This window comes from Sciurus vulgaris (assembly GCF_902686455.1).
Source record: "Sciurus vulgaris genome assembly, chromosome: 5".
Lineage (NCBI taxonomy): Eukaryota > Metazoa > Chordata > Mammalia > Rodentia > Sciuridae > Sciurus > Sciurus vulgaris.
This window is the reverse complement of record NC_136465.1, coordinates 177,600,403-177,613,084: the sequence shown is the minus strand read 5'-3', so window position 1 is coordinate 177,613,084 and position 12,682 is coordinate 177,600,403. Positions and strand designations below refer to the sequence as shown.

The window sequence follows — 12,682 nt, the reverse complement described above, 5'->3', positions numbered from 1 at the left end:
TCTCTCTCGCTCTCGCTCTCTCTTTTCCTCCCTCCCACCCTTCCTACTGGGGATTGAACCCAAGCAGCTCTACTACTAAACTTTTTTATTTATTTAGCACCAGGAATTAAATCCAGGGGTGCTTAACCACTGAGCCACATCTCCAGCCCTTTTTATTTTTTATTTTGAGACAGGGTCTTGCTAAGTTGCTTAGGCCTTGCTAAGTTGCTGAGGCTGGCCTTGAACTTGTGGTCCTCCTGCTTCAGCCTCCTGAGTCACTGGGATGCAAGTATGTGTCACCATGCCCAGCTATTTTACCTTTCATTTTGAGATAGGGTCTCACTAAGTCACCCAGGCTGGCCTTGAACTTATCACCTGCCTGAGTAGCTGGGATTACAAGTGTGTACCAGTAGGCCCAGCCCTTGGCACTTATGCACTCTGCCTTCACGGGTGGTGTGGAGGACTATGGACAGCAGCATGCAGATGGAACACAGGGTCCACCCAGGCTAAGGGACTGTCAGGCCAGGAACAGGAGGTGGCAGACCAGGTGACCACAGACAGCGACACGGGGCTCCTGAGGGCTTGCAGATGGGGAAGCCTCTGGATCCCCCCAGAGACAAACTTCTCAGGCACCAGGTCTGTAGCTTTTAAGGAGTAGCTGGTCACTCAGGGGACATGCAGTGTGATTCTGGCCCCCAGAGCAGGGTCCTATGGGCTGCGTGGCACCGGGTCTTCAGCAAGGTCCCAGCTCCTTGCCCGTGCCCCTGACTATGGGGTGGCTGGCTCCCCTCAGGGGCCACCTCAGGTGCTGGCTGGTGGCCATGTGGCCCTGGATGGCATGTGAAGCCCTTGGAGTGAGAATGGCCAGGTGGGAAGCCCAGAGTGTCCAGGCATGCTGGATGGTGTGGTCCAAAGGGCTGCAGGGCATCTGACTCAGACTGGGGGGCGGCAGGGAGGGCCTCCTGGTGGTAGTGATATAAAATGTCCGGCTAATTCTGGCCTAGAAGTAGCTCAGACATGGGGGTAACAATGGTGGGACCCTCTGGGAGGACTAGGACGAAAGGTGGGTCCACGGGAGGTCCCGAGTGGCACCTCTTCCAGTCCTCACTTGTTGAAAATATGGCAGCTGCAGGGACCGAACTCCAGCTATCCAGAGGGCGGCTGGAGGCAGGAGCAGGAGCGGGGCTCCCATTTGATTCTCAGGTTCTCTGTCTTCCTAACAGTGACATATGACTTCTGAAAGGAAACTCGTAAGCCAGGGTGACTATTCCTCACTCCCAAGGACACGTTTTGAAAAACAGCCTTCCTGAAAGGAAGGAGAAACACCCCAGCTGTCCACCAGCTGCTGCCCTGATGTCCTTGGCCTCACTCACCTGGGCAGCTTCGTGAGGCAGAGCTGGATAGGGTCCTGTTCATCCTGGTCCCTGGTTCCCAGCAGATGGCAGGGAGACCGAGGCCTGGTGGGTTGGTCTGAAGACAGGACGGGCCAGGGTGAGAACCAGGTCTCCCGCCTTCTAGGTCTTTCCACTACTTCACTGGATTCCTTGGAAATTAGCAATGGAAAAGCCATCCCACGCTCCTGGAAGAAGCGAGTCATACTTTCCACTCTGGCTCCTTGTAAGCACCTGGGGCGTGGGGGACCCTGCAGATCCCACGCAAAGGAGCGGGCTGTGTCACCTGGGGGCAGTTAGTAAGGACACCTTGGTGCTGCTGACATCAGGGTGGGGTGCCCCTGTGGAATCTGCGGAGTGGCCTCTGCGGGCAGCGGTAGGACTTCCCCTGTTGGCTGCCACCACCCTGGATCTGGATCTTGGCGTGGGCTGGCCCAGGGCAACAGCAAGGCCTCAGAGTCTCTCAGGTTCAGGAAAGAGGGCAGGACGTGTGGACACTCAGCTCCAGTCCCAAGGTCCCCTTCTACGCTTGTTCTGTAGGTGCAAGTCTGTGAGACCAGTGTGACCTGCTGGGCTTGACCCTGACTGGCTACTCACTGGTCACATGCCCTGGAAAAGCTGCTCCACCTCTCTGGCCTCTGTTTTCTCCTCTAAGTCAGGTAACAGCCATAGGGTGGGGAGGAACCAGCAGACCCTGGAGGGAGGGTGCCAGGCATCTAGGAAGCACTCCGTGAGTGCCAGCCTTTGCCCGGCACATCCCGCCCTCTCCTCGACCCCTCTTCCTCCCTTCCTTCTTTCTGCCTCTGTGCTGATTTTGTGCTACTTACTGGATCCAGAGAGTGAAACTGGGCAGATATGGATTCTGTCGTTTGGGCATTTATAATCTAGTGCAAAGTTCCAGGTGTTGACCAAATAATCCAGAACAGCATTGTCCCACAGAGCTTTCGGTAGTGTCCAAACGTTCTGTATCTTCACTGCCCCAAAAGGTAGCCACTAGGGCTGGAGTTATAGCTCAGTGGTGGAACACTTGCCTAGTATGTGTGAGGTACTGAGTTTGATCCTTAGCACCTCATGTAAATAAATAAAATGAAGGTATTGTGTCCATCTACAATTAAAAGTATTCTTCAAAAAGGCAGCCACTAAATCACTTGAAATGTGACTAGTACAACCAAGGAGTCAAACTTTAAACTTAATTTAATTCCCGTTTACATTTAAATTGTCGCATGAGGCTAATGGCTATCATACGAGACAACACAGATTTAGAGGCACACCCTAGCACATCATCTGAATTATTTCCTCATAATACTAACTGTATTTATTAAATTCATCTATCTTTCCACAGTGGCATGTGCCTGCCTCAGTCTCCTTGAAAGCAGGGTTTGAGGCAAAGAATTGCATGGATATTTCAGCTGGGATTGAAATTCCAGGGAAAACCAATTCAAGATGCTTTATCAAGCCAGTTACTGCTACAGGAAACTCACCCTTGAGCCTATGGGAACTTCTGGGGTGTCTTATGGAACACACCTCAGAGCAGCCCCCCCAGGAGATGAAGGGGGCATCGCTTCATCCATCCCACTCATCGTTGGGTGGCGGTAGCTCCGGGGATGTTGACGTCCCTGCACCCCTATGCTGGGCAAGTGAGAGGGTGAGTGTGAGTGGCCTCTACCAGGTGTCCAGGCCACATCTGCAGAGCAGCTCTAGAACAGGAAGTGAGAGACAGCCAGCCTGGGTCCAAGGCAGGTGCTCTTGGTTGTACCTGTCCCGAGCGGCCAAAGCCATGGTGAAGCTGGCTGTGGTGGCAGTGGCAGAGCTGGGCTTGGGGACCTTGATGTGGTACACAGGTGTCCAACACCGCCCACGACTTAGTCACTCAGAGCTGCTGCAGCCTTTCATGAAGTCTGATCCGCCGCGTGGCCTCCCTGAGGGCGGCAGCCAGCAGGGCTCTGCAAGTTCTCAGAACAAGAGTGTTCATGGGGCGGTCTTCGCCACGGCAGCTGAACTGAGGCCATGATGGCTACTCACGACCTCCACCCTCCACACAGCTTCCAGATGGGCATTTCCAGGGGACTGGTTGTTTGGCTGTGAGGCCCTAGCCCTCCATCTCTGAGGGACTGAGCCCTGGATGCATTGTCCCTGCCAGCTATGCTTGCCACCATTGCCTGCTTATGGCTATTGCCATCTTGGAAGCACCCAGAAGCACTGCGGCAGAGCCCCTGGTCCTGAGACTGGCTGCTCCCTGACTCCATGCCTAGCTCTTCTTGAGAATCAAGGTCCATTACCCTGCCACTATGGTGACTGATTTCCTGGCCTCTTGGTCCACTGGCATGAGGAATCCCAAGTTATCAAGATATAGTCGAGGCCTGAAGATGAGTGGACTCTTTAGTTTGCCTCTGTTAGAAGAATCCCTGTGGGAAGTGGGAGCTCAAATTTAGGAAAGCCCAAGGTGGTGGGGCTGGCAAGAGTGGTAAACACTCCCCCTTCTAGACCTAAGTGTCCCTGTGACCCCAGGGTCTTTCCACTCCTCACAGGGCTACACATCACGGTCTGTCTCCTGCCTTTGGCATTGACGGAACTAGCTGCCCACTATTCACCAGGCTATGGAGGATGGGCAACAGGTGTTACAACAGAACGCAAGTTCCACGAAAACAGGGCTCCTGTCTCCTTGCTCATTGCAGGATCCCCAGCACCTAGAACAGCCTCAGGTTCAATGTGGGAACGTAGTGAGTGGTAGCCAAATAAGGTGCCCCTTAAAGAGGGATCAATATCAGATAGTAGGTGAATGATAAAGCAAGCATTTTCAAAAAACGTTATTGAACTGTCACTGAAACAGGTGGATCAATAGGCAGAAGAGAAGGCTGAGAAGGAGACGAACACACATTTCTGTGGTTGGATAGCCACTATAAAATGATGTGAAATTTTGCACCAAAACAAATTTGAGATGAATTAAGAACCTTTAGGTTAAAAATACAAAACCGTAAATATACGATGGGAAAATACAGATAAATATTTACAGGATTTTGAAATGTAGAAATACCTTCCTAAGCGGTGACACTCACATCAGGAGATAAAGGAGATAAAGAGAGAAAATAGACAATTTTTTTCCCATGTTGGGAGGGAGTGGTACAAGTAGAGTCAAAAGAAAAAAAAATTAGCTGGGGGAAAAAAGACATTTCAGATGAAATAGTTCTAATTTAAAACATAAAAATTACCCTAGCAAATCAGTTCTTAGATAATTTCAAAGGCTATGGGAAAGAAGTTTCCAGAAGAGAAAATTAAAATTGCTAACATATCTCTGACGAAGGTCTGATTTCAAAGAATGCAAATTAAGCGAAGAGAAAATGTTCAACTATGAGACTGGAAAAGGTTGTAAAAAGATTACCAAAAATGTGTACAAAAGATTCTAAGTACCAGTGAGTGATCAGGGGTGAACATTCTCATTTGTTGCTGGTGAGACATTGAATTGGGGAAACGCCCTCCAGCAAAGTGGGCGACACGTATTCGTTAAACAAGTATTTATTGAGCTCTTTGTGTGCCAGGAATGTGGTCATAACACATAGCCTATCCCTACTCTCATTTCCCGTTCAGTGTAGTGGGGATAGCATACGTTAAAGAAAGTTACAAACAAGTTTATCATGATTGCAGCTGGAGAAAGTACTTACAAATGTGTTTAAGGAGGGCACTTGACTTGGTCAGGAAGAGAATTGGGAAGACTTCCCTAAGCAGGTGGTTTTTCTTTTTGGTGGATTTTTTTTTTTTTTTTTTTTTTTTTTTGTATTGGGGATTGAACCCAGGGGCACTTAACTACTGAGTCACATCCCAGCAAGTTTTGTATTTTATTTAGAGACAAGGTCTCACTGAGTTGCTTAGGGCCTCTCTAAGTTGCCGAGGCTGGCTTTGAACTAACAGTCCTCCTGCCTCAGCCTCCTGAGCTGCTGGAATTACAGGTATGTGCTACCAGGCCCAGCCAGGGGTGGTTCTTAAGCCAAGTGTACCCTGGTAAGAAAGGATTTTGCGGGGGGGATAGTGAGGGAAAGTGTCCTGGGAAGAGGAGACGGCAATGCTGAGCTTTGGTGAACCCTGGCTCCGGTGCCCTTCCTCCTGCACCTGATTCCTGCTTCTCTGGCCCTGCAGGTCTTCCTTTCCAGAGCTGCTACAATATATTAGCTATAGTCCTCAGTTTTGAACCAAAAATTCCTGGACAAAGAAACAGGTATATCTCACAAAGAAGTCAGCAAATAGGAATTCTGAGTGGGCCCAGAATTTAGATTTTGCAGTCACAGACTTCAAAGCAGCTATTGCAAACATTTGCAAATAATTAAAAAAATATATTCCTGTAAAGACATGGTCAAGGAATTAAAAGAAAATATGGTTTTGATAATGAAAAGACAGGGAATCTTCACAGGTTAATGGAAATTTTTGACCTGAAAAAGCCAATAATGAAATTTTTAGAATTTACTAAATGAGTTCCAATTCTGTAAAGGGCAGAAGAAAGGATAGTAAACTTGAATATAACCCCCCCAAGAGGCATTTGACCCAAGGAAAACAGAGAAATAAGACTGGAGAGAAAAACAGAGCTTCGGAGATCTGTGGGATGATTTTGAGTGCTTTAAATACATGTAATTGGAGTCCCAGAAGGAGAAGAGAAAGAGACACAGAACAAAAAACAATTTTTTGGAGAAAATAATGGTGAAAATTTCTCAATATTAATTTACAGATTCAAGAATCTCTGCACACCCCAACAGGGTCAACCAATTAAAACTCCTCCTAGGCAAATCATAGACAAATTCCTGAAAAGGAAAAAAGAGGGAAAAAAATCCCCAAATGTTTGGAGAAAAAAAGCAAATTATTCCATAAAGGAGAGTCATGACACAATACACTGTGTTCTCATCAAGAAAGAAAGAGAGACCCTACTGTCACCTCTAGTTGGAGCCTCCAGGTAGATGTGAGCGAGAAGGGAGGGATTAACATTTAGTGATATGCTAAAAGGAATTCCATAGAGCTGAAGGAAACTATGAGTCCTCAGATCAGAAAAACTCAGCAAAGGCCCAACAGGAGAAACAAAAGGACAAAAATCAGAATCTCAACATTCCACACCAAGGTATATCATGCTGGAACTTCAGAACGCCCTGGAGAGAAAAAAATTCTAAAACTACTAGTAAAGACAGATCATTCCTAAAAGAATGTTCATCTCATTGACATCAGATTCTTTTCTTTTTTTAAGTATATATTTTAGTTGTCGGTGGACCTTTATTTTATTTATTTTTATGTGGTGCTGCAAATTGAACCCAGTGACACCCACATGCCAGACAAGTGCTCTGCCACTGAACCACAACCCGGCCCCTGACATCAGATTCTTATCAGTGATAAGCAATGTTCTTATTTACTAGCAGTCACAAGTTAGACTGTGTAACAAAGCTTAAATGTCCCATTTACTGTAGGAATAAAACATACAGGGAACTCGACACCAAACCTCTCAAGAAATATGAAAAAGTGATGGCATCTGTGGGATAAGCGATTCTAGAATTTACATTGGGATGGAACGTCCAAGAACAGGAAGACCATTTCCAAGTAGAAGAGCAAGATGGCGGAGCTTGCCCTGGTAGGTTATTAAGATGTACACAACAATTAAAGTGGTAATTGGTGCAGCTGTGTGCAAACAACTCAAAGGAGAACTGAGAGCCCAGAACAGACTCTGCAGGTACAATAAAAGAACATCTCCCTGGCCCCATCCCTCAATTGACTCCTTTATATCTAAAAAAAAAAAAAAAAACAAAAAACAACACATTGTCTTCAAAAGGACTAAAATTACTAAACAGGAAATAATTCATTTTTTGACCAACAAAATATGCTTTTGACATTCAAAATTAATGACTGGAAGGAAGCAGAACATAGAGTTTATATAAAAACAATGGAATTAGAAGGAGATTGGAGGGAGAACAAGAGAGTCTGCCCCAGAAAACCTTGAATAGGAGGGTACAGACGGAAAGGATGTCCTGAAAGGAGGGGTCTTCGTGGGGACCTGTCATGGCCATGACTGATGGCAATAGTGGGGGAGGATCCTGGAGACTCCAGTGTGAAAAGCAGTACTTTCAGTCTTTACAGAGGAACGAGGCTGGGCGTGGTAGTGCTTGCTGGTAATCCCAGTGACTCAGGAGGCTGAGGCGAGAGGATTCATGTTTGAGGCCAGCCTCAGCAATTTAGGGAGACACTATTTCAAAATAAAAAATAAAAGGGACTGGAGATGGATCTCAGTAGTACAGTGGGAACTGGATTCAATCTCCAGTACAAAAAACAAAATAAAAAGAATTAGAAGGGCCGGGTGTGGCTTAGTGGTAGAGCACTTGCCTAGCACGCTTGAGGCCCTGGGTTCGATCCTCAGCACGGCATAAAAATAAAATAAAGGTATTGTGTCCACCTACTAACTACAAAATAGTTGTTAAAAAAGAAAAGAATTAGTAGAGTATTGCTACGTGGATCAAAAGAGGCCCTGAGACCCAGAAAGCGCAGAATATAGATGAAAGCTCGTGAATACTGAAACCTCTTCAGGACAAAAGCAGAAGTCACAGACCCGGAGATGGACTTACTGCTGTCCCGTAAGTGGGGCAAACGGAGCGCTGTCCTGCAACCCCTCAGGCCATGCTCCAGTCCCTGCTAACTTCTTCTACGGCAGCTGGCAACAGCTCTTTGACAGCTCTGTCCACGTGGACGCGAAGATGCAGAAAGCGCACCGTGAGGCCAACAGTCCTGTTCCAATGGTGCAGATGAGCTTGTCCCAGAGCCATGGACTCCCATTCTGTCGTGCAGGAAAGATCATCCCTGTGGGCACCCTTCGTTGCTCTGCAGGAAACCAAGCAATTCTGTGCCTCTGAGCAAATTCATTCTGGCGGTCCCAAGCACCTACACTTTGTCCTTCCAACTCTCCCTCCGACCGGGCTCAGCCTCTTTTACTGGTCCCCGCACTGATGACTGAGTCAAGCAGAACCTCAGATGTATTCATCTTCGATTTGCATGAAAATCGGAATTTTACTTCCAAATTTTATTCTTTGTCTACAAGAATTTGAATTCATGATATATGATATGTAAATACAAAAGGCTCTCCTATGCCTAAAAAAGAACAAGGACAAAAATCCAATTAAACACAAGCAAAGTTTTTAAGCAGAGAAGAAATAACTCATATAATCCAAGAAGGTGAAATTGAAACCACTTACCATTTTCACTGGAAGCAGTTTCCAGGGGCCTGAAGCTGTGCTCCCTGCCGGTGGCTGGCTCAGAGGACTGACCAGGGGCAGACTTGTCTGAAAATCTTCAGAAAGAAAGATCCTCGGGGCCTCTGGGGGTGCTGTAGGGCACGTTGGCAGTGGCCCAGGCGAGGGGTGATGGCAGATCTTGTTGGTGGCAGTAATAATGCATCGAGGGATGCAGATGACTTGGGCCATCTGGTGGAGTCTGGCAGTGGCATCCCTGGGTGCTGCCCCAAGGCCTGTAGGAGAAGTTCAATGTTACCATGTCACCAAGTGAGTCAGAGGTCAGAAGTGGCTTGTGCCCTGGCTCGAGTCCACGAAGCCCCCTTGGGGGTGGGTTGGGACATCCGAGGAGGCATTCTCGATCCCAGGAGGCTGGAGGCCCTGCCTGGAGTGGACACAGACCACACGGAGCGGCCAGGGGTGGTCACAGCACCTCGTCGCCCCAGGCACGTCACCTGAGCTTGCTGCCCTTTCCCACGCAGCACTCACCGCTGGGGCTGCAGCTGGACTTGAGGAACCATTGGAAGGGACTTGGCTGGGCTGAGATCGTGGGCATGCAAACTGGACGCCCTGTGGCCCTTGAAGTCTGGGAGTGGTTGGGTCAACAGAGAGAGAAGCAGGACAAAGACAGAGTGAGATGGGGTGGGCAGGGGGACGGGCCTGCGCCGCACAGAGCCGCGTCAGAGCTGCCCGCTGGCTTCAGCTGGCTGGAGCTCGTGGCCACACCCAGACTGAGTGGGCTGGGGACCTGGGGACCGCCGGGGCAGATGTGTCTTGGGCAGGGTGGTGGCCGGTCTGGAGGTGGGCGTGGCACCAAGGGTAGTTTTTCCCTGGAGAGGGAGGCTGGAGGCTGCTGGAGGCTGGAGGGACAGGCACAGCAGCAGATGTCTGGGGTATGGAAGGAAGTGCCCGAGAAGGGGAGGGGCAGCACAGGGAGCAGGTGGGAAGCGGAGGGGAGGGCGTGGCTGGTGGCAGGGCAGGCTCCGCCAAGCCACTTGCCCGAGGCCCAGGGCCTGGCCCCGTGACTCATCCTCACGACAATCTGATGGGCTGTGGCCGCCCTTGGGGAGGCGCTGGAAGGGTGTCTGAGTTGCCCACGCTGCAAGTTCCAACACAGAGCTCTGCTGGGCAGTGAGGGCTGCAGGTCTTAGCGGGGACACCAGGCAGATGTCTGGCCCTGGGAGGTGACAGGGTCCACCATGGTCCTGGGAGCCCCTCAGGTTGCCTGAGTGTCCTTTCCTGGGAGGAGACGCTGCCTACAGCCCAGAGCCCATGGGATGGGTGCACCCGCTGTGGGCTCTGAGCTGGGGCTGAGGCTTGGGGAGGCTCCAGGGTCCCGGCCGAGACCCGGGGCCCACTGGGCAGGGCTTCCTTCCAGTGGGTGGCGAGGGTGGATATACTATGGAGGGCACAGGCCATGTGGGCAGCTGTGGGCAGGGGTCGAGGGTGCAGCTGGCTGCAGGACCGCGTTGGGGTCACTCTGCTTGCCAGGTGGGTGGCAGGAGCCCCGGGGAGGCTGCTAGGCACTATGGATAGGCCCCGGGCAGGGGTGTGGAGAAGGGTCAAGGCCAGGCCAGGCTGGGAGCAGGAGGTGGGCGGTGTCTGGGGAGGGTGTGAGCTCTGTCACAGGAGGCTGAGGCCCGGCTTCGTGACACCCTGGGGCAGTGAAGGGACAGGCCCCCGGCAGCACCTGCCTGAGGTGCTGGACACTCCGTCCCACCAGGGCTCACCCTCCTGCCCATAGTCCTGGCTCAGCCCCCTCAGGGTCAGTCTCCAACTGCAGAAGCTGACCTGGTCTGAGGTCACGGGTCCCTGGGCAGCTCCATCAGTGACAGACATGGTGTCCACCCGAGGTCAGCCGTGGGGGCCCTTCTAGCTCCAAGCTGTGGAGGGCCAGGCTCACTGTATTCACGCTTCTGCCTCTACCCGCCCGGTACTGACCCCTGCCCGTGGCTCTGACCCCCAGGGTGTCTAAGTGGCTCTTTCGTGAGGGCTGCCTTGGAGTGGACCCACCAACCCCAGCTTGTCCCCAGGGCCCCAGGCACAGGCTTGGGGCCTGGCAGCTCGGCCCCGTCGGGCCCAGTCTGAACCGACCTTCTTCCAGGGAGGCGGCTGGCGCCTGGAACACCTGAATAGCCGGCTTTTGTCCCGGGCGCCACAGGCACGGTTTGCTCAGTGCCCTGCTTGTTTTTCCCAGGGCGAGCTGGGCAGGCAGAGGCCCCGGAGCCATGGAAACCACACAGGCCACCTGTCCTGCCCGGCTCTGCTTTCCACCCAGTTGCTTTCTCCCTCTCTGCAGACTCCTGGCGCACTGGCCCTACCCCAGCTGGGCCCTGGGCAGAGGGGACTCCTTGCCCTTGCCCTGCCCACCCTGGGACCTTGTCTGGCTGGATGCAGAGTCCAGGACTTCGGGTATCCTGCAGCCCCTCTGTGCAGGCAGCGGATCAACGGCTCCTTCCTCTGCTTGCACCTCGCCTTCCTGTGGCTCAGGGAGGAGGTGAGCATGGGGAAAGACTCCCCGACCAGAGCTGCCAACCTGAAATGGGCTTCCCTGAAGGGTGGCGAACCCCCGTTGTGGGAGGCAGGCGAGGCTAACTCGGGCTGCTGGACGGCAGGGCTTCCAGCATGCAGGGGACACTGCTGGGATGAACCAGGACAGCAGAGGTCTCGCTCTTGTTCACTTGCTCATTCAGTTCACTCATTCATCAGAAAACGCTGATGGCGTCCATCCTGTGGGCTGAGCATATGACGCGAGATTGTGGCCATGAGCATGGAACAGTGACGTGGGCACAGAGGCACTGGGGACACACTGCCAGTGAATAACCATCCTGTGAAGGGGATCAGGAGCCAGGAGGGACCCCGGAGATTACGGGCTCAGTGTCCTGTTGCATGGGCTGGATGCACAGAGAGACAGAAGGCCACAGAGGACCTTCTGGGTCCACAGTCATCCAAGCGGCAAAGCTCCCTGGGAGTCTGGGAAGGGCAGGCCCCCTCCAGGATCAAGCAGCTTCAGGAAGGAGGCTGCAGGGGCTGACCCCCAGGTCCAGGCAGCACACACCTCCCCGCCCGGGCGCAGGTCGGGCAGGGCTGCGACCCAGGAGCCTCAGGACAGTGTCTGGTCTTGAGGCTGAGCCCCAACCTGCTTCTCAGGGCAGCTGACTTGCTGCAGCCTGGAGACCCAGACTCTGGGGTAGAAGTCAGGACTTGGCTTTGGGAGTTACTGGCAGCACCTCAGCCACACTCTTTTGGTGAAAGTCGTCTTAAAGCTGCCCAGATTTGGGAGGGGAGGCCACAGGGTCCACCCCTCAGTGGGAAGAGGACCAAGGACTGCCAACCATATTTAAAACTGCTGCCCCAACCTCCAATTTCCTCCTTCCCTCTCTGAACATCCTACAATGGTTAAGGTTGGGCTTAAGTCCCAAGCCTTAAAGCCTTCCTGCTAACTCCTGGCCCCAGTAATACTCCCTGCCCATTAGCGTGCGCGTCCCAGGCTGTGGTCTAACAAATGCCGGGACAGCCGTGAGTGTGGCGGCCCCTACCTGGGAACCATGCCACGCTGCCGCACGTGCCTGCTCTTGGGTTCTCAGAGCGAGTTTTGCAGGTGAGTGCGAGTTCTCCCAATACCAGGAGGGGCAAGTGTGGTCAGCTGGGGCATCCGTCTGGGGTCAGCTGAAGGGAGAGTCACACTTGCCCTAAGCAAGGGTGTTTTGGGGGAAGTGTGCCAAACAGAACTTCCTCTAGGAGGAACCCTCTGGCCCAGGCAGTGTGGAGGCTGGAACGACCCAGGACAAGCTCCTGTCCCCTGGGCCTCCCAGGCCTCCCCAGCCTCCTACGCGGCTTCAGGAGTCCTTCCAGTCATTTGCTGGATAGAGGGAGTGTTGTTTGCCCCGTTTTGTAGATGAGGAAACTGAGGCACGAGAGGTTTCTCTGAAATCTGCACTGGGCAGGAGGGCTAGTGCCAGGGTTGGGAGCCCCCTGTTTCCCCTACAGGGTGGGTGCTCCTCCTCGCCCCCAGCACCCCTGCTGCCCCTACAGTGCCCCCACCCTGAACGTGTGACTTGGAAAGGC

General features: G+C 52.2%; 2 long non-coding RNA genes across 2 annotated transcripts in view; one reads left to right on the top strand and one right to left on the bottom strand.

The window, feature by feature from the left end:
• LOC306662132 overlaps positions 1–5,031 on the top strand; it is a 13,013-nt gene extending 7,982 nt beyond the window's left edge. The window contains exons 2-3 of the long non-coding RNA XR_013764077.1: positions 1,911–2,029; positions 2,713–5,031. This is a non-coding gene — a long non-coding RNA (uncharacterized lncRNA). The remainder of the gene's footprint in view (positions 1–1,910; positions 2,030–2,712) is intronic.
• On the bottom strand, positions 4,485–9,510 carry LOC306662133. Its single transcript, XR_013764078.1, has 2 exons — positions 8,579–9,510; positions 4,485–8,474 (listed from the first exon to the last, which is right to left on the bottom strand). It is a non-coding gene; the product is annotated as an uncharacterized lncRNA (long non-coding RNA).
• Between the last annotated feature and the right edge of the window lie 3,172 nt (positions 9,511–12,682).